Source organism: Agelaius tricolor, unplaced genomic scaffold (genome assembly GCF_023055355.1).
Source record: "Agelaius tricolor isolate 1412-34295 unplaced genomic scaffold, bAgeTri1.0.p SCAF_4, whole genome shotgun sequence".
NCBI classification, from domain to species: Eukaryota; Metazoa; Chordata; class Aves; order Passeriformes; family Icteridae; genus Agelaius; species Agelaius tricolor.
In genome coordinates, this window is record NW_027269264.1 from 40,561,616 (window position 1) to 40,584,364 (window position 22,749).

At 37.2% G+C, this 22,749-nt stretch overlaps 1 long non-coding RNA gene across 2 annotated transcripts; it reads left to right on the forward strand.

Annotated features, from left to right (window-relative positions):
• On the forward strand, window positions 1–5,246 carry LOC139589198 (uncharacterized). Of its 2 annotated transcripts, XR_011678966.1 has the most exons (3): window positions 1–584; window positions 1,575–2,625; window positions 3,937–5,246. It is a non-coding gene; the product is annotated as an uncharacterized lncRNA (long non-coding RNA). The 2 variants fall into 2 exon arrangements; XR_011678965.1 differs by having other exon boundaries at window positions 1–2,625.
• Window positions 5,247–22,749: the final 17,503 nt, after the last annotated feature.

The following is a 22,749-nucleotide window of genomic DNA, read 5'->3' on the forward strand; positions in this document are numbered from 1 at the left end:
ATGGGTTATACCCTGCCACGCACACCTACCGCTGCGGCTGTTTCCTGAGAGGCTGCGAGAGAGAAAGGCAGGAGACATCACATGACCGAACCTTGGGAGGTTCAAGTAAATTTTCTACTTGTCGGGGTTTTCTCTCGACCGCATTGGGGTGGTTTTGCTTTTTGATCTGAGATGAGAAAACGAAAACCCAATATTGCTATGCATACAAGGTTGTTTTCAAGATGGTGTGTTTTTTAGATAAAGTAGAAGTCACACAGTTCAAAGCACTTAAGCTGAATATTTCAGGCTTTTTTCTCAGAATTTGGTGTAACATCCAAGTGTAACATTAACTAAGCGTCTCAACAATGGTTATTAGTATGGTCAATTTGCTGGGATCGGTGATTTCATCCTCTCATGAGGAGATAGGAAGAAGTTTTTCCCTCTAGACAAAAGCCTGAGGACACTCTTTGTGCTCTATATTCTTGCAGAATAATATCAATAGGTAAGGCCTTGAGGTCACACCAAGTGAATTATTTAGGTGGTCTGCCAAGATGCCGCACCACCACTGTCCTTGTGCAAGTTTTTCAGTGAAGGACGCTCAGAAGGTCAGTTGAATTCATTGTCATCTTGCAAGTATGGTTTCTTTAGGATAAGCAGATCATCTAATATTCTCTTGTAATGTACAACTTAGAGATATAAATTAAATCTGAGTTTCATAAAGGTGGTATTTGACACTTAAAGCCTCTGCTGCAAATTAGAAAGAGTTTTCTGGAAGAGTCCCAGACCAAGACACATTGACAAAGTGAGAATGTTACTCATGGGAATAAGATAACAAAGTATCCACTTTGTAGACGCAGCATGAAATTAGTTCCATGCAAATCAGTGCACTATTATATCTTTTCAAATATTCCTTTCTGCCACAAAATCACATTTACAGAAAAAAGAAAGAAAATAACCACACAAATTCCTATGCTTTTAAAGACATTTAAACAGAACAAGAAGATGACTTTAGGTATTTTATAAATGCTCATCAAATGGAAGAGGAATATCCCTTTCATTAGTGATTGGTTGGAATAGAATACAGAGAAGAAGAAGCATGTCTTCAATAAAAGTAAATCTAGGAGGTAAGGGTGCATACAATGCGTATGACAGTTCAAGGGGACAGCTCTCTCGGGGTGTGAAGGCTCCAGCAGGGGAGAAGGAAACAGGAAATTCAAGGAAAATGTCAGGGTGGCAGTGGGGTACTGAGGAGTGTGCATGTACACTGAGGTGAAATATTTTCTGGAAAGGAGCTAAGAACAGGGCAAAATATAAAATACAGGGACAGTGAGAGGCACCACAATAAGAAATAGCTAATGCCACTCCTGTTAAGGCATTACTTTGCCTTTTGAGTAAGGCCAGTCTGTCAAGGTTTTGCATTACTTTTGGATAAGATGCAAAGTGGAATTAGTATTCTATCATTTAAAAATGCATGGCATGCCTTATAATGGTTGTTTATCCTTTCATTACTGGTTGAATTTCAATTCTAATGAAGTACATTCTGCCTATAATCCTTTTATTCACCTTATTTTTTTCAAATGTGTGTTTCTCCACAGTGCCTTGGCCAGAGAAAGAAGCACAGTGGATAATAAAACCCACCTTCCATTCCTCACTCTGGAACACTATGTAGTGTACTGCTGGCATGCAATACAGATTTATGCACAATATAAAGGCTCTACCACTTTGAAATCAGAAATTGAACATGATGGTTGACATCTGTGTTTTCTCATTTGCTCTTAAAATTTTTTGCACTCAAATAAATGAGTTCACCTGATTGAAAAAAAAGTACAAAACTTACTGAAGGGCTCTGAAAGATACTCAGTTACCTCTTGCACAGATTATTTCCCAGTCTATCTAAAACACAGCTCTAGAAGGTAACCTGAGACTTTTAGCAGTTTTTAGTCACAAGTAGCGGCACCCAGGGTTTGTTATGAAACAGAGGCCTTTGGCCTCAAATTAACATCGTGCAATATTTGGAACATCTACTGTTGTACACAAAGAAACTTCTGTTTGGGAACACACTAAGATTTTGCAAGCCAAGGAGTTTCCTTGTTGCACAAAACTTGTAACAGTGTAATGAATAATCAACAATTTTCAACATGCTAGAGATAGGGATCTGCTGTGCCCCTGAATACATAACCTAGGCATCATCATGCACAAACAGAATAAATATGAGATAACACAGTCCATAGTTTCTGGTCTTGACTAAACATGCAAAAAGTGTTTTAATACTGTATACAATCTGGATTCTCCACGTCTTGTTAGTCTGTGTAGAAAGACTTATCCCCACCTTTATCTTCTATTCATTCTTTCCGTTGTGAGAAAGGGAAAACAAACCCACTTGTGAGCCAAAATCCTTTCCTGTTTACTCCTCTGTAATGTAATGGAAAAGTCAAGCAGCTAAATGAGAACCAATCTGAGGACCTTTTCATGCTACTTTCCTAGGTCTTACTGAAAATCTTCTGGCATTACTGTTTTCTGTAGAAATGCTTTGCAATCTTGCTGATGCACCATTCTTACTTTATAGCATAACAGGTATACCTTTCAGAAGAAATTTCCTTCAGAAAATCAGGATCCTGTAACACTTCTCAGGAGAAAGAATGTCAGGTAAAACTGGAATCTGTTCCAGAAAATTATAGAGGTTTTGCTCACACACTGGGAATGTCTAGTCTACTGCTATTTATAAATTTCTTTCTTTAATGTTTTTTTCTTTACTTATGCTTTTCATTAATATTTTAATGGAAAACACATTTAAAGATTTTTTCCCCTCACATTTCAGTCCACATGGTACTGAACTTTTGTTAAAAATGATTTTTGGATCTGTGAAACTGAAAGTGATGTTTTGACCTAGGTTTCAGACACATAGTATAAGGAAAGAGCTGTACTTAAATCTCCTTGTTCTGCCAAAGCATGTAATAACAGTTCCCCAATTCCTTTTAAGAAATAATGGTGATGATGCTACTTACAACACTCTTACATTGTCTAGTCACATTCCTTACACTTAACAATTTTTTTTGCTGTAGCATCTACTCGTGAACTGGTGAACCTTTTGGTCTATGTACCATATGATCCCAAGCAAAAAGGTGATCTCTTTCCAAAGAATTTGCAATTTAAGTATGAAAGACAGGCAAAAACAGGCAACAGAGCAATCAGCAAGCTAAAGTGTAGTCCTTCTACAATATATCTGCTGCCTTGATTTTTTTTTTATCACTTGTTTGTACATTTTGCACTAACTACTGAAATCAGTTCAATTTTTGACCTCAGATATTCTTTAGAATATTGATAGCTTGATGTCTAACTTGGATATTCTTCTTGGCTGTACTACAGAGGACTTTTCTGGCCTTGAATAAGTCATGATCCTTTCATGGTTCAATTTTTCCCAGCTGTAACTGCGTAACAAATATATTTACCTACCTAAGGCATGACACAAGGCTGAGGGTTATAATATTATTGAGTTTCAAGATGAATCCTTGCTCAAAAGATATGTATTAATGAACTGAGTAAAACCTGTTAAACCTCTTCTCATACATCACTTATGAAGATCTACCAAAATTATTGCAGCCATAAGCTCTTTTTCTTATATTCTTCCCAACTACTAAATTGACAGCATAGTTCTCACCTGGATCAACAATTCCATCTATTGCAAGCACCACTATCTGTTAACTCTCTGGGGGAAAGCAACTCTACCATTTCAGACTCAGAAAAACACTGAGAGCTCAATTTTCCTTCACCCTGCTGCTACCACTGTTAAATCTCTTTCAGCCTAGGTGTTTGTTATTCTTTCTGTTCTATGAGTCAAAGACACAAATAGAAGTGCAGCTTTTAATAAATTGTGGGAGCTTTGTTCCTGGAAGCTACAGATTTCCAAATTACTGAGAAACAGATGCAAGAATTTCACTTTTATTTTTGTCTCAACAGGATGGAAGAAGGACCACTTCCTCACTCTCACTGAAGAGGAACCTACAGTTATTCTTTTCCTCGGCCTGCTGCTCATCACCCTTGCTCTGCCAACAGCAGAATCACACAGTGCCAGCTGCAGTAACTAGAGGACAGTGAATTGAAAACAGCATAAGCATTCAACCATCAGCAAACATTAAAAGCTTGGTTGGTATATCTCAGCATGGCTGTGGGCTGTGAAACAACAGTCTTGTGTGATTGATATATCCAGCACATACCACACAATCCTTTTGAGCATCCTGCAAAAGAAGAGCAGACAAGAGTGACACAGTTTTACAGATAACCCTGGATAACTGCCTCCCTGAATAATTGCCAGACGGACAAGAGACTGGCAGGAACACTCTCCACAGAGAACCCTGCTTGCTTTCTCCAGAGCCAGTGCATATCTGAATAATCATTTCCGGGTGCAGTAATGGCATCCAGCCTGACACATTCTCTCCCTCCTTTTCATTTCTGTTCATTCCACCCTGGCCCACCAGTCATAATGTCTGTATGCTTCCATTCATGATGGCCAGCAATGATGGCAGTGCTGTTCCACTTCCTAAATCCAGCAGGTGGACCTGCCAAGGACCTCACAGCTGTTGGAGGAAATAAAGCTCAGCAGCAACATCCATGCCTAACTCATCATATGACCCCTTTATGCCAAACCTGCCAATTTTCTGGCACCATGGTAGAAGTGAATCAAACAGCTATTAGCTGTAACAATGTCAGGGAGTCTACAGATCTTAAGAATAGTTCTGGGATCCTTTATGTCCAAACAGTCAGATCTCTACCATCACCACCACCAGCAGCCTTTTCTTTAGAAAAGTCTGCATGGCTTTTTACTAAGGCTTTTAAATCTCTTATTCCCTCCAGCAATGTAGTTGGCACAACACTACTTTATTGCTTGTGTGCCAGTCACAGTCCCTGAGAACAGTGTTTCCAAAGCCATTTAATCCTGGTGTCCAAAGCTATCATCTAAACTAAACATCTTTAAAAACCATATGATCTGGACATCAATAGTAGGCATTTGCCTATGCAATGACAAAGTGTTTTGAACATGGTGTTCTTTCAACGTGTTCTGTGCATAAATAAGTAGGAGTCCAGGAGTCATAAAAAAGTTTCCCATGTGATTTCTGGAAAGAGAAAATTGTACTGGAGATTTCTGAGGAAAGTAACATTTCAGTTCTAGTCTTTGATTGTATTAAAATCAATAATCTTATCTTTGTAATTCATGAAGAGCTGGCTCCAAAAGAAATATAAAGAAATAAAATATATTTTTGCAAAACAAATTTCTGACCTTTCTTGTGTTCTACTTTACTGATATGATATTTTAAAAAAATATTCTATCTATTCAACAATATAAGCAATACCTGTGGAATTTGATTGCTGTTCCTGAGGTTTTTCATTTATAAAGCTCTAGCTGTTATACATCATAGCTTCCTTAGCTACACACAATTAATTTGTAATTTTTATGATGTCTGGATACTAATCCTATCAATAAATCATGAATAGAAAAATCCTTTATTTTCTGCATTCTTATCATCCTTTTGTTAGGTACTGAAATCACAGAAAATTACTGTTGCATTAGTTGGTGGTCTTTGACATTTGTAAAGTGATTTTTCATGTAATATAAATACATGCAAATACATTTAATATGTGTGTTACATATATATGCTGCTTCTTTAGTGGATTTGGATTAGATTTTGTGGTTTTGCAATTTTCATCTTGATCATTTCATCTCACTGATGTAACCTAAAAATATTATCAGTGTACAAAGCTGAGCTGACTTCAAATGCTCTATGTGTTTGCACTATGAAAGGCTTTGAGAAGCAAGGAATGACCTTGACAAAACATTTTGTGTGGATTTGGGAGGGTACATTACTCTAATGCTTGCCAAGGTAGGATACACAATTTATTTTGACTGATTGCCTATCTTCCTTGTTCTTTGTGGTACAAGCCAAAAGTTTTCAGATTTTGAGTCAAGGTTTGCAAGTCTCCAGAGCATAACTGACGACTTACAGTTGAAGGTATTATCCATGCAAGCCACTTCCAGTTAGTTGTGTAACAGCCTTAATCCAGTTTTCTGATCATGACACTAACAGTGCAAGTCAGATCAGTTAAAAAACAAATGTCACAATTTTCTCTTGAATGTCATTAACAAAGGAACAGTACTGAGATGCTGCATTTAGTTTCATTCCTCTACACACAAGATTTGGAAAGTGATTTTGCTTACAAATATTCACTGATTTCATTATATTCATTTCTTTAGGTGGTTTCTAACATCTTAATTATAAGCTGCATGAACAGTCTCCCCTTAAATTTCTATCCAAGATAATAATGTGTATTAACACTTTTCCATATTAGTCATGGAAGTCTTGAGATTATAACTACTTGTTTGCTCTGTTTAACCAGAACAAAGGATCCTTCACAGGGTGGTAGCACACCTTTCAGTCTATAGTAAGAACTACTGCAGCCACTTTCTAATAACTTCTTTCAGCCTCTAGTGAAATATGTATATATGAAGTATGGAGAGATAAAATAAAATGTAGACTGTTGATACTAAATAAAGAAAATTATACTCTTTATTTTTGAGTTCCTAAACCCAGAACTTTCTGAATTTTTCTCAAATTTATTTGTATATTCTAACTCCCCATGTTTACTATGAATTGTGACAACACATATTCCTTCTTTCTCACAAAGAACTCAGATTTATTTGGATTTACTTCAGTAGAAACACTTGCACATTATTGCAGCAACAAAATAGCATTTTAAATATGAGGAAAGCCTAGCTTTGATATCCATTAGTCTGCAGGTGTAAACTCATTAAACCTTGAGGAAAGGTACCTTTCTCTTTGTATATGAAAGCACCCTTCTAGTTCAGGTCAATCCTTTATTCTCTTATCCTGCCAACTAAATTTTAGTAGAGGAGATTGCCTTTTGCTGCATCTTTAAGCAGTACATAGATATCTTTATTTCTTTCCCTGACTAGATTCCCTTTCTTTTCCAAATTTCTAAAAATCCCCCCAGATACTTAAGACTCAGATTTGCATTGTGGGAATCTTCAGTTTCAACACAATGGTCTGATATGATACATATTTCTGTATATACATGTCCACCAGAAGCTGCTCTTTCAGATTTTGAAGGATTTGGGGTAGTATATACACTACTCCATGAGTGTATAGGTATCAAAGAACAACACAGCTCATCTTTTTATCATATTAAGTAGTCCGGTGTTTGAAGACAGCTGAAGAGCATCTGAAAAGTATCAACAGAGGAAGTTATGAAAGAAGAATATGGCCAATTGGAAAAGCCTGCAGAAAGTTAAAAAAAATCCTATTTTTCAAATGCAGTATTTCCCCTAAAAGAAATGGTGTAAAACAACTACTTTAAATATAAAATAAACCAGTACTATTTCTCTAACTCATGTGAACATGTATGTTAATCAGTCAATAAAAACAAAATTCTTTATAATCTTTTCTTCTTAGTATTGTCTTTGGTTCTTATTTTTCATTCTAAAATATCACTAATGACAGCATATTAAAGAGGTATGTATGATAAACTTCTGTCTTCTCCATTCTTCCCTCTTTTTTAAAGTATTGAAAATAGATAAGTTAAATTCAAATGCATTTTGATGATGTCAAGAAAGGCAAAGTCATAGCTATGAAGAGAAAATGTTTCTATTTCCCCTGCTTTCAACAAAGCATGAGATAAACTGTTACTTTTTGGAAAAACAGTGATTCATATCTGAAACTTAGACTAGCTTTGTAAACATGTCAAACAATTTGTTTAAAACCACAACCATAGTATATTTGGTGCAGATGCATGTTACAGAACCATGTGAAGGTGTTTGTTTTGGTACATGGAAAGGCATTCCAACCATCTTATTTTAGTAATTGTACCACACCAAAGACAACAAAAGCTGTCCTGAGATTGAAGTGTATGATGCTTTCAAAGCATGCTCATTGTGAATATTCAGAAGGTCAGAGGTCTGAATTCCACTGATGTCTTGCATTCTAGTCTTGTTGCAGAAGATGGGAAAGTATGAATGAAAATGTTGCTAGTAAGCCTAAGCTTACCATATGATTTTGTGAGTATTTTGGCATTCATTGGTCTAGAAGAGGATATACAGAAGCTCAAGAATTAGAGAGGCAAAATCTGTCTACTTCTCCTTTGCAATCTAAGCTTCTGCAGAGCACCAGTCATGGCCCTGATGGTTAAACTCCAGGGATAGGGGAAGGATTCTGCTGTCATTCCTGCTCCCTGCACTCCTGGTCCCTAGGCCCAGAAAGGCAACATCTGTGTCCTCTCTTTCCCAATGCCCAGCTTTTATGATTCTGATAATTATGTTGTCCCTATGAGAAATTTAGTTTCAGAAGAACCTCTTAAAAAATGAAAAGTACTTCTGATAAACCAAAATTCTATGTGTTATTGTCTCTGAAAGGTATGTTAATAGTGATATGAAGATCTCCTTAAACACAGTATTTGTTGTTAAGTGAACTGTTTGGGTATCTCTACACTTTTAATAGTGTAATTCTGTAACTATCCATGCTGTATTTGTATAACAACAACTCCTAAAGCATGGACAAATGAAATCACTCAGAAAAGTGCTATGACTCAGAAAAATCATGGTCTAAGCTGGAAATTATATCAGATGAGACCAACTGCTCTGGACACCAGGCATTGGCCCATTTCCTTATGAAATGATAAAAGGGCTTCCATGTCATATCTTAGCCTTTTTTTTCTGCCCCAGCAAGTAATGTTTTAGAGAGAGAGAGATCTTGTGTTCAGTGTTTCTTGGTGTAGATGTCATTGACTACATTTAAGATGCTGTTTCTCTTAGATTCAAACATCAAAGTGCTCTTTCAGGAATGCTTATCAACTCATGTAAAGCAGAATGTTTCATTCTCTTCACTGCAAACACATGTACTTACCCCACAAATTAATAGAAAGTAATCTAGGATTGAACTAATTCATCTAGGTCATTACATTCCAAGGTACTTATTCTGTCTTCCAGTTACAGCAAAAAAACCCCACATGAATATTTTTAAGCTCTAATAATTTTTTAGATTATATGAGTCAGACACAGGGGATTGTGGTGGCATTATAGCGAATAACACAGCTCCTCTGCACTTAAAGAACATGCACAAAAGCTACAACTCCTATCACAAGACACCTTGGGCAATGAATCCTGTTCAATTTTAGCTAGTTCTGGGTAGTAGAAACTATGACAAGGGGCTAGGAAGTCTGCAGAATAAAGAGGCTGTACTGGTCACACCCTCCTCTTTGCCTGCACTGGGCTCAGCAAAAAGCAAACTGAGCTGGCCAAGAATAAGTTGATTCAGCATGCTTTGCTGAAAAGGCTCTTAAGCTGTTCCAGACAAAACTATGAGGAAGGATGACAGCGACAACACAATCTATCCTTCAGGCTAAGTCTCCCTCTCTACCCACTGCCAGGTTTTGAACTGCTGCCAAAATGAATCATCTTTACTTTAAAATACACTAGGAAGTTCATGTCTGGCACAGGTTGTTCCTTATTTCTTTTTAATTGTCTTCCATGCCTGCACAATCTACTGAAAGTTTCAAATACAGTTTATATTGCACACCCAGTAATGTGTGGTTTAGCTTCAGGTAAAAAGGCTGGACTTTGTTTGCTGTTATTTGCACGTTCATTTGTACAGTGTGATCAGAAGCTAGAACAGGAAGAGGTGAAAGCTAATGAGAACTGATTGAGACTGAAGTGCTTGCTTCAGAAAAATTTTACCCTATGCTGCTTGACCTACAAAGGCATTCCCTTTCTCCTGCAGTTATTGCTTCGGGCTTTTTCTTTGGTCTTGTTTGTACCACAGAAGTTGCAATGATTTAACTGAATCAGTTTCTTAAGGAACATATTTCCATCAGAGTAATCTGCTTGTATGAAGATTTGAAGCCCTCTTGAGTAATTTCCAGAGATAAGACCTTTTATTTAGTATAGGCAAGTCTTTCAATTAGGTTTTTCATCAATAGATCTCAAAGCACTTTGTAAAGTAGGTTACTGCCATTTGCTCTGTTTTTCAGATCAAGAACATATGAAATTATTTGCTTACTGTGTGCATGTAGAAAGCTGGGAATAAAAAACACTGTCTGCCCAATTCAGTGTTTCAGCCACAAAACCACATGGGGTTTTCAAGTTTTTCTGACATAAATGTGCTTTGAGGATCCAATTTCTGCTAACATTTTAATGATATATCAATGATTTCATGGTAATCACATTAAACTTAAAAAAACCCTGAAATAATAGGTCTTATTGGGTGTACTGTAAAGTGGTGGGGTATTGTTTATTTTTAAAATACAATAACAGCTCATCTTTTAGGGTTTGCCATGTGAAAAATATTGGAAGCACCTCTAAAATATCTAGAGCCTCTCTTCCTCCATCAAAGTCAGGCCATGGGTAATTCATTCCAAAGTTATATTCAGATACAAGTAAACCATCTAAGAGTCAAAGTGCAGTGCTATAGCAGGATGTAAATCAGCCAATGTGTGAAGATACAACTGCTTTAACAAGGAGCAAGAAGGAATAAACAAGTTTGTACTGAAACACCACCTCACTTTCCATCTATCTTCAAAATGCTGAGATAAGTGGAGCTTATATTATCAGTAAGGCTGTCCTAACACTGGGCTATCAGGTGCTGGTCTGCTGGTGGACATTTTTCTATTAAATGTTCTTCTTCTACCACCGAATCTTAAGGAGGTAGTCATGCCTTCATCTTTGGAGGTTTCCAAGGCTGAGTTAAACGGCCCCACAACTGATCTGATTTAGTGCTGGCAAAAGGCTTGCCTTTAGCAGGAGGTTGATCTGCATGTTTTCAGGAGAGTCCTTCCAAGCAATACTTCAATAGTCCTGATGTGAATGCAACAGATCTTGCATTTAAGTTGGCCTGTAGTAGCTGAAAAAAAACCTCAACCCACCATCGTGAGAATGGATAAGGTCTTGTAGAATTACTGAATTAGGAAAGTTCTTCATTTCAGAAAAATGGAAATACTCAATTGTGTATTGTGTGGAAATACTCTATGGTACAGTCTCTCTGCTAGGGTAGAAGAGGGATTAATTGGGTTTTTATATTAGCCAGGTCTTGTGTGCAGAAGCATTTTATTAATTGGTCACTGTCATTAACTCAGTTTTACTGATGAATAAGAAACTGAGTTCATGTTACAAATGATACTTAGCCTTTTTTTAGATCTTGATATTCTTTCTTCCCTTTGCAATAATAGAGACAAAATTGCAGATCAGCATGATCATTGTAATCTGTAACCTTTTTCTTTGTCTAACTTTTTTGGCCTGGACTTCTAAAGGCTACTGACTTGCAAGAAGGATGTGATCATGGGAAAGGTACCACAGTTTCATTTTGTAATAAATTCCTAGCTAGAACTAAGAAGACAGATACATATTTTGTTCAGGGAAAAAGGCAAACCAAGAGAAGTACAAACATCCATGTCATATGCTGTGTAGGGAATAGTCAATCTGAAACTATAATTTTCATATATTAAATAGTTTAGTTAGCATTACTAATAATTAGAATGAGGCAGAAGAAGTTAAGGGAACAATTCATACATAAAAATGTAATCACATCTTGAACAGCGTTTGGCATATAGTTTTTGTTCTGACCACAGTGGTAAACTTTGGGTAGAAGTATTATACTTCTAAAACAATGACATGCTTATGTTTAAGGCCTTTCTTTGGGGATATCTAAAATATATTTCGTTTCACACATCTCTATACATTTCTCTATACATTGCTGTATAACTATGAATAATCTTTTGTACTGCTGGGTTTTCCCAGAGCAGTTGATGATGAATAGTAGCTAAAGTAACACTAAAGCAGAATTAGGGTGGGCATTTATGAAAGTTACCAAAGTTATTTTGTTTAGAATGGAAGTCAATGGTATTTATTCAGTGTCTCCTGCTAAGCTCATTCATAGAACAGTATCTTGCTATGAGAAATATGTGTACATCAGGACAAAATTAGAAGCAGACTATATAAACATGAGTACATTAGAGTTCTTGAACACAAATTCACTGTGGTCATTTTACAACTCTAGAAATCATCACTTCAGATATAGAAAAGTAACAAAATTATAAGAAATCATATTTAAAGTCCTGGGGGATTTTTCACTAGTTTTTTACTTGTGCTGGAAAATAAAATTATATACAGAGCAACAGATACATATTAGGCATATTCTGAGACACTAAATCAGGACTCCTGCTGAATTTTGTTCACAAAATCATATGTTATCCTTTTATGTAACTGCTGACAGTACCATTAAATGAAGAACAGCTGTCAAACTGTCAGCTCATGCATCTGACATGACTTGATAAAGAAGGAAAGTTATATGCAATAAATTAAATGGAGTTTCAATTAAATAATCCTTTTTTTGTTGAAAATTCTGAAATATATATTAAAATACTTTTGGAAGGGTAAAATGATATGCAGGCTTTGTGCCAATGTATATTTAATGAAGAATACAGTACAGGAAATTAAGATACACATGTGGATAAATTTGCTGCAAATAAAAATGTGCAGGAATAAGCCATGGATTTCTACCTGTTCACATTTTACATTTCCCACAGTTGCTGTATGAAGAAAAGTCTTTCCTTGCCTCATTTTAAATTAAATAAATGTGTTTCTTATTAATTTCTTTTACTTTAGTTTGTGGGTTTTTTATAAACAGGGACTTTTTTTTCACCACCTGAAAATTAGAACATTTTTGGAGCATAAATCTCCAAACACTGGAGCTGGAGAATACATGTGTTTATAGCCTTCTGGATCACAAGCGGTGTCACACTCAAGCCCTGCACTCTGGTCTGGGTTGTCTCCTTGCCCATACTGGATTACCATTAAACATGACTCTCCATCAGAAGCAGATTTGTTCAAGGCATCACCAAACTTCTGAGCCTGGTAGCTTGGTCTCAGAATTCCCTGTTGTCCCTGCCCTGGTGATGTCCCCTCCTGTCTGGACACTGTCAGGGCCTACAGCCATCCTCATCCTCATTTCCCATGCACATGTACATGAAGGATGGCAACCGTGGGAGGTCCTGGCATGACCAAGTCCCATCAGATCTCAGGAGAAAACCCGGCAGGATGAGGCTTGGAGGACCTGAGATTTTCCTACAGCTCTGCATACTTTTTACTCACCCCACTGTGATATGTGTTCTAGGGAGGGACTGTCTTCTATGGCTGGTTGTAGCTGCCACAATAGTAGGGAAATTCTGATGGGCAGGTTTTGAAAACAATTGAGAGCAGGATATGCTGGGATGGAGCATGTTAATAAAACAGGTCCCTTCCCTCTGAACACAGACTGACAAGAAGGCTGGACACAGCCCAGTCTACCCTACAACACAGCCATGGGACACTGAGACACGACCATCATTTCTGTCCAACCACTGCTTGGCCTCCTTCTACCCAACCAACCACAAAAATCAGTTAATAAAGGTAAGAAACAGAGGGTCTGCTTGCATTTTACAAGGCAGTTATGTAACCATATATGCAGAATTTTAAAAGACCAGCACTACTGCTTTTATGATCAGAAGTGTCATTCCCTAATATCTGAACTATGTAAATAAAGGCCATGAGTACATGCAGTTAAATGTAGATCAAAGTGTTCCTGATTTCAAGACACAATGCACAAAGCAACAATGTTTTCTGAGACTGCAACATCAAAGACCCTGAAGAAGGCAATACAGATTACTGTCAGCCCATTCATATTTGTGACTTCTAATATTTCCTTCTGTAAATAAGAAGAATGAGGAAATGATCCAGTTTATTGTCTTCAGACAAAGAAATCACCACATCTGTGTGCTTTGGAGTAATAGCAAATCATCTGCCTGTAGCAGCAGGAGAATTCTAAGGGCCAGAGGATGGACAGGTCCTTGTTATATTACATTGTTGTAAATGTAAAGGTAACTTACAAACGTGTCCCACTGCAGGCCTGTGATACCCACACAGCAGCAAAGCACGAACATGCTTTGTTTTGCACTGGGAAGCCAAGAGACAAAGGCAGCAACTTGGCAAGCCAGTAAGAGCAGCCAGAGAATATGTGCTTTGCAGCAGCACCTCCCCTTCACTGGGACTTTGACCTAGTGACATGGTCCCAGGGACCTGAACACAGGTTCATCACCTCAGCTATCCCATCTGCCTCCCACAAGCAATCCCATGTATTGCTGAGAAGAAGCTTGAGACACTTGAAGTTTCATCAGGATGTATCAATTACACCTCATATAAAGTTCTTGCAATTATAGGCAAAGATAAGCGTTAATCTCATCTCTAAATTAAGGCAATTATATTAAAATTTCTTTTTGCTGCAACCCCTCCTGCCTAATTTTACAGCAATATTTAAAAAGAAATATAAATGGATAGCAAGCAGTGTCTGTTGCCAAGGCAGACTAGTTTGTCTGTTGCCTCAGCATTGTGAAACAGATGTTGTGAAACATCAACTGAAAGAGGCCTAGCCAAAGACCCAAAAGGGGTGATTTATGCTACTAACTTGAGAAAGAAAACTGTCCAGGACTTTAAAAATAAATAATGCATTGGGCTCTATTAACTTATTTCTCAAATTGTTGCCAACTTCATACTGATTTCAAATCTTTATACACTACAAAGCACCCAGCAGTAGAACTGTAGAACTTGGCAAGGAATTAGCAGCTGAGAAAGACAGAGGAGATGAATCATGATCATACGGATACAGCGCTGCACGCACACAGCACAGAAAACTCTGAATTTTGTAAATGTAGGATAGTCATGCAAAATTTCAGTATTCTTTCAGATGCAATACATTCACACATTTTAACAACCTGTAACATAAGAAAAGTTCTACCAGAGCCATTTTGGAGATCAGAATTCGAAGATCTGAAAGGAAATAAGCATTATACCATCCCTTAGAGCAATGTTTATCTTGCAAGTGATGCAAAGAAGCATCTTGCATTTAGACAAATGCAACTAATTTCAAAAAGAAAAAATTGTCAAAAATTCTGCATGCCCTCAGTCTACACTATGTAAAACAAGGACTACTGAAATCTGTGTGACCTGTACCAGCACTCATCAGCTGGGTGATGAGTGTAAAATGGAGGGAAAACATGCTTTTAACAACACCCAAGAATGATGTTTTCTATGTATGATACTTTCTTCATTGTAAAGAGGTGGTAGGTGCATTGATATTGTATCCTTTGCCCGTGTGAATCACTCAATACTACTTACTTAGGAGAACTTAGTTCAAAATAGATATGCAGCATCATATTACTCTAAAAGAAAATTGAATGTTATTGAGAGTAGAGCATAAGTTTACTTTTGATTACACTTATTTTTATAATATAAAGCTCTGTAATTTTTTGAGTCCATGAAAATACACCCTCTAACAGTTGTAATTAAAAGAAGAAAGAAAAAAGAATTATAAGCATTTCATGGAATAATTTTATTTATTATTAGTTTTCTTCTTACAGAGCTAGTCAAATAAGTAAACAGTTAGACTGAAGTCTGTGATGACTCACCATGTCTGAAAAGAAAAGGTATTCGTCATTTTGCAGGTTGGATTGGGTTAGAATAATTAGATCAATAAGAATAATTTCTTGTTCAGGTCTTGGGTAGTTTGTGGTAGCACTTAAAAAAGACTACAGAGTGATTTCTAAATGCCAATATTATTACATTTCTTCAAGGTTACATATCCTCATCTCATGCAGCTGACTGTCTGAGACTAAGGAATGATCATGAGAAAAGTTCATGTTTCTAAATGGGAAACCAAGACTTCCAGGGCAGGAAAGGATTCCAGCAGTAGCACTTATGGAATTAGTATGGCTGTCATACATAACCTGTGGTATTCCGCCTGGATAAGGGAGCCTCATAGTTGCTTCCATCACAATAATATAGTACTTTTATGAAATGTAAATGGCTTTATCAAAGAGTGACTTATAGCCTAAGTTAAGTAGTTTATTCCCTGTAAAACCATGTATAGCTTTTTGTCATAACAGGAAAAATTTCAGACTTGATGCATATATTCTCAACTTATTTCTCATTGTACAAATTGGGGGAATAATTATCTTCATGCTTAGAAAAAACAAAGTGATCAATGAAAGGTTTGGCCCTTCCTTCCCTCCAAAAAATCTCATGAAATTTTATTTTTTTTAATTTTTTTTTTAAGTCAGCTTGATACACAAGAAAGGTTATGTCCAGGAAAAGTAATTCACAGTTTATAAAAGATTAGACTGTTCTTACTGCTATACAGCATTGGGTGTCTTGTCTGAACTCTATTGTTAGAGCTTTGGCTCTGCTTCTCTATAATAGACCAGATGCTAACAGGGGCAGGGGGACAGATTGGGGAATATCTGCCTTCACTATGGAGTTTGGAATAAAATTTGCATTGTCATTAACAGGAAAACATATTCCTATGGCACTTATATTAAAGGCAAAGGAAGATTAATTTCCCTCTTGAAAAAATAAAGGAACACATGAATCTAGACATGGGAGGAGGCAGTGGTGTCTAACATAAATAGAAGGTTTTTTATAGCAAAGTGATATTTCAGGGTTAAACATACTTTCCTGGACTCAAAAAGTGAATAGAAAGGTCAAGATCTTTCTTTTTGGCCAAGATGTATTTTCCAAAATACAGCTTATAAAAAGTTTTATCACTGCCTTATGGAGATGAAATAAACTAAACATGCTGGCATTCATGGTGATGTGATGGTGATATCTGTGCTGGAATGCCTCTTCATATCCCGTTGTCTGGGGAACACTGGGTAGGTTACTCAGCTGGCCATGAAACTTGTCATGTTACACATATTTATTAAGCGCTAACTACATAAGCATATAGAGTTTAACATGACCCTGATAACTCTTTACAATTGACTAGGAATCTGTTATGGCACATCAGGTCCTGAGGGATTAAAGAACTTGTTATATATGTATTTCTTTCATGCCATTTGAAGGCCCTCTGGTTAGCTGGAATTTCAGTGCAAGAGACTATTTTACCCTTCTGGAAAATCACTACTCTTACCAGGTTGAACCTGCTCTGCTGAAAGCAGTGCTGGGGACTTCAGATGCACCCAGGCACAGCACTCTCCACAACTGTGAGCCAAGGGACAGAATCACTTTGAAAGGAACAGAGGCACTTTCCTGGATTTTAAGTTACCTGATGTACATCCATGGTTAAGTATCATTAATCTTTCAGCAGAAGTAAAACCCTGTCATTTGCATTTTAATATGTACAGTGAAAAAAATATCCAGAATATATATTTGAGTATACCTATTACAGAGCTGCACTTCAGATTCTGTTCCTGCAGGCTTGTGGATGTGAACACTGGAAAATTTAATTCAAAATGTGCGTGACTGTACATTCATGTGTTGCTCTGGAAGCAAAGCTGTAGCCAGGGCACAATGCACGCTTACCAGGATGCTGTGCCCTGGTCACAGAGAAAATGGGGCAGCCTCGCAAACCAGAGGCTGGCTCTGAGTTAGATTGCGTGCCTGGCTCTGCTCTGCAGTTCATCTTATTCTGTCCTTAGACAAGCAGTCACCTCGGGGCCTTCAATGCCCTCAGCACTCAGAATATTGTCAATACCTAAGGGAAAAAGAAGGAGGAATTGCAGCACAGATAAAAGTCACTTTGAGGCAATAAAATGCCATGTCAGAAAAGCAAAAATCATGATTGGATACAGAAAGCAGGCAGACAAAAGGTCTGAGCCATATCTTTTGCTAGTATACACATACTATTTCTGCATGGCTTGAACCCATGTACTATAATTACAAACACATGTTTACAAAATTCAGGGTGTTGTCTGCCCACATTTTGGGGAGATACTTAGGAGGATGAGAGGTTTTCCTATATCTTGCACACAAAAATAATCAAATCACAAGTTTAAAGCTGTTAGTAAAAAGTTAAATAGGAAACACTGTTTTCTGTTGAAAATGTCAATAAACAATCAAATTTTATTTCCAACAGTGTCTAATGACTGCTTTAGTAGATGCAGATTTTTGACAATCAGGAAATATGCACTTGTCTCTCATACACACCAGGTGTTTATATTTTTTTATGATCAGTGTAATTATTTTTATACAACAAAGTACCTCTAAACTATAAGCCTTCCTTCTTGTTTCCTTTCAGTTTCTCTAAGCCTTGTAAATACAACCAGTAATGAAATACAGTATGAACATGGAGACACAGGAAAAGAGAAAAAATTGTGTTGAAGTGTAAATTCAAAACTTTTCATTTACCAAAAATAACCAACTATTTTTGTAACCAAGGTTGATTATTTGTGCTGAAGGCTATAGGCTCTTACTGTTGAAATTCAATCTAGCAAGAATCTTTTTTTATGATTCATCCTGGGAAGGTATCATAATTTCCCAAAGTTCAGAGAAGCAGGGCATCTGTGTGCAAGAAATAGACCTTTACTATGTATTTATGAAAGAAAGAATGCCTACAATGTAAATGCTTCCTGTACTTGAATAAGAAATAATATTGGGGTCTAAAATCATCCAAAATATGAGAAAATTATCCTGAAATTCTATTTCTCTAAAGACAAAGCAAAGATATGAACACGTTAAGGCTCTTTGCTTATGGAAGGGTTATACATAGGTGATACTTTGATTATCATGTATGTTGCATATTTCTGAGAGAATTTATAGATTTGTTTTCAGTTATGCAGAGGGATGAAATGTAAAAATAACCTTTACTAGATAAAATTGGAGAAAAGAAAGGAGACAGATACTGACATTACTTCCCCTTATATTTTAAAAATGGACAAATAAGTGTTCTAAGATATAAATTGATCAGTAAGTATGGTCAAATTATACAATACTATTCAGCAAGGTCATAGCTTTGTAACCATGGAACATCACATCCCATGCTAGCTAACACTGAGAATTAAGAATTATTGCGTTGGGAATAGGTCATCCACGAAGACAGGAAGTATCAAATTAAGCATTATTAAAGCTGTATAGTAATCAGTCAAGAAAAATCCAAACAATTTTCAGAAGACACTAGCTTGACTTTTCTTTGCAACAGCTCAAACAGAGAGGCTATTTGATCATGCTGTTGCTGAATGAAATACATTTTCTGTGGTTAAAATCATAGTAACTGAGGTTGTCACCACAGGACATCATGAAGAACCTGTGGCACATCCTGGTCTCTGAAGAAGGAATCTCTACTCCAGTGCTGTAGCTCAGAAGCTACTCCTCTGAAGTGTGAAGGAAAACCCAAACACAAATACATTAGCCAGTAAATTTCTTTTCTGATAAGTGGTTTATATACACTTGCAGATTTTTGGGGCCTTCCAAACAGAAGGAGGTTGAAAAGCATTGTTTCAGCAAATTTCCCACTACATAATTAATATTCTTCTGACTTTAACCATCTCCAATTTTCGCAGCATTTCCTGTTCCCTTTCACAATGACAGGGCTGTGTTGCAGGGAAATACTTTTAAGGAAGAGAGTTTCTTGTGTATCTTGCACACAAAATGAACCTAATCACAACTGAAACAATATTGATTCTGCCCTATTTCAAAGGCAGGCACAGATCAGAGCCTCACACAAAGCTCAGAAGAGATACAGAAATTGAATGCTAATAGCACAGCCTATCATGCAAACAAACTTCTATAGCTGACAGATGAACATACAAGCTTAGCCACAAGTACTTAATTTTAAAGCAGTTCTTAAGAGCCATCTGGGTTCATCCAGAGTACCCCAAAGATTACTTTTACTGAAATTAAACTGGAGAAAGCTGCTCTCAGTTAAAGAGTAGTGTCCCATAACTGTGGACTGAAGGCCTGGATCAGTTAAGAGCAACAAAGAAAGAATTATTTATTTTGGGGTTTTTTTTCTTTCTGATGAAACGTTAAAGAGAATTAATATGTCTTTTTGACCTGATATTGTGAGTTATTCAATTATTATTCTATTCAAGTTACTTAGGCTGGTTAAAGAGATTAAAAAATGCATAATTCTCTGAGTAAGATGAGACATCTCATGAGATTTGGCTCTCAGACTCCCTAGACTTCTATACATACTTCTGTTAACCTTATTTAGTGTTAATATAAAGACATTGACAAATACTTTTTTTTAGAACAGTGTATTTTCTATCTGATCCATCTAATGACCCTAAATACAATGTTGTCTCAAGTACCTTATTTTACTATAAGCATTCTTCTTTCAACACACACAAAAAGAAAGAAATAGTGTACTACACAGCCTCCTTTTTATGGATGATAGTAGTGGCTCCTGGACTCCAAGTGAGGTACATGGCAATAATTGGTGAGTAATTATACAAAGTAAAAAGCACACTCTGATTCTCTCCATGGGAATTTGGACTGCGTTGATTTTTTGGCAGTGGACTGAGACTATTTTTGGTAGCTTTATTGGAAAGAATCCAGGAAGTCAGTTTCATTTTAGTGACAGTATCTGTTAATGAAATACATGGGATTTCACTTAGGTTAGCTATCTTGTAAGTGATTACTAAATGGGAAAGCTCTTCAGGAGGCGCCCAGTTTACACCATGCTTAGCTAGCAGAGCTAGCTCTCCACAGGCAGCCTGTCTGTCTGTCTCCATGTAATTAGGGCCTTTCTCCTTCAAAAACTGCCAGGCTCTATTTACATCTTCTGTTTTCCTTGTGACCTTGAACAAGAATATCTTCTTGGCCCCAGAGGTCGGGACACGGGAGTATCTGTTTATATAAAACACAGAGTGGTGGCCCTACAGGCTCTGCTTTCTCTCCTGTTTGTCCTCAGCAAACCTACAGCTCTATCACAGCCCTGCTTACTCTTAGATAATGTGCAAGTGGGCATCTCTTCACTCCTCCATTTTGTCTGGTCTTTTATGGCAGATGATTTTCGTAAGAGAGGTTGCTCTCCTCAGTGCTTGCACATTGGAAATCTGTCTGCAAGGATGGGCATAAATCCAAATGGTAATATGGAGAATATTCACAACTGTAGTCATAGTAACATTACCTTGGGTCTTCGTTTCACCATTAGACAGATGACTTCTCTTTCTGTCATGTGTTTTTTTGTCATTTCTTCTAGTGAAAAAAGTAAATTTAGTCTGCTTATATTCTTTCATACTCCTGGAAAGTCTTCCCTGTAATTTACAGTGAGCTGTGTTTAACTTTGCCTGAGTGTTAGTCCTTACAGCATTAAAATAGTTTGCTTTTGGTTGTGTTTCCTTCTGGAAGAGTTTCTACTAACTTTTAATTGAAATTAAAAGAAGACTAGGAGGTATCTTGCACATCGGTGGGTTTATTTCAGGATATGGTTACAATTGCTAATACTGATTTGTTTAAACTCTTGCCAAATGAAGAATGAAATGCTGCATGAGAAAGAAAATGGTTGCTTACTTACTGTAAGAAGAAACAATGTAACCAAGTGCCAGTCATGTATCTAGCCAGATTAAATAAATAAATAAGCCTAATTTTAAATTCCATTCGAATCCCAAAAACTTACTCCCAGGAAGGCATCCTGGGAAAAAAAAGTGTCCTCTATATATATAAAAGGAAGAAAAACACCACCATTTTAATAAAAAAAAAAAAGATTAAAAATGTTTTGGTGAATACCTTGAGGTTTTCATATAGCAGTTTTTAGTATTTGCTTTTATAGTAGTCTACTCCAAAATGAAATATGTTTTTCTTACTGTGCTGTGGGACATAGCACTATTTTCCTTTTCCCACAAGTCAGAAGCTAGGACTCACAAAAAGCAATATTATAGTGACAGTATTTTCTCTGTGAAGCTCTGTGTAAGACTTCTAGAAAATGACCTGCTGATCATTTGTGAGTAGCCAGAAAGCTGAAGAGGGAGGGAAAAAAGTTGGGGGGGAGGGGGGGGTAGGGCAGGAAGTTCTATTTAACTCTTCCCTATTCATAGACCAGCTGTGGTGCTTAGGTGCACCAGGAAATACACAAGATTGTGGTCAAGTGTACCCAAGCTAACAGGAAGCTGGATTTGCAAGCTCTTGAGTATTGCAGGATGTACTTTCAGTGTATGGGTAGTTTTAGCTCACTTACTAGTCCAGAGTTGGCCCAGGCTCTTCCCAAGGGACAGCCAGTCACCCAAAACAAAACCTGTGAAGGTCAGCCTGCCGCACACTTGTGAGTCTGCAGGGGAAAGAGCTGGGAAGCATTATTTATAAAACACGTTGCCTGCTGGGACGCAATGTCTTCCATCTGAAATCCTGATCTGAAGGCATCTAAATTAGCCACTTTCTTTCACTTAGTCTTTCTCTGTTTTTCAAATTTGACTCTGCTTCCAATATGTAATAGCCAGCTGTAGGCTGCTTACATGGGAGATTTCACTTCTCCTCTCACTGGCTGATTCAGATGGTTTACCTGACCTCCCATTTTCCACGTGCTACTGTGGCTGGTGACTGCCTCTGAACTCATAATTTTGAATAGCCAAACTCTCTTTTGGGTGGAACCTTAATGCCTCTGCTTGTCACCTTATTCTATGGCTACAAGGATCCAGATCTCGATCAAGGTCAGCTGTGAAGCAATGTGACTTTGTAGCAGGGTGCTGGTGGGAGGGCAGGTGTCCAGAGAGTTTTGGGTTTGTGTGTCAGTGTGAAGGGGCTGTGAGGTGGTTGTGAAGAGAAAGCAGCAGGGGTAGCCTGTGGCTGGTTGCCTACCTGCTGCAGGGTGACAATAGTATTTCCCTGCCTCGGGGAGATTCATGTCCTTTGTTAGGCACTTCAGGAAAAGTATTAATCTTCTCTTTATTTTTGCATAGCTCTCACAAAGTCACACAGATTTTTACATAAATAATAACAAAATACCTTTTCTCAGTAGCTGATCTTAAAGC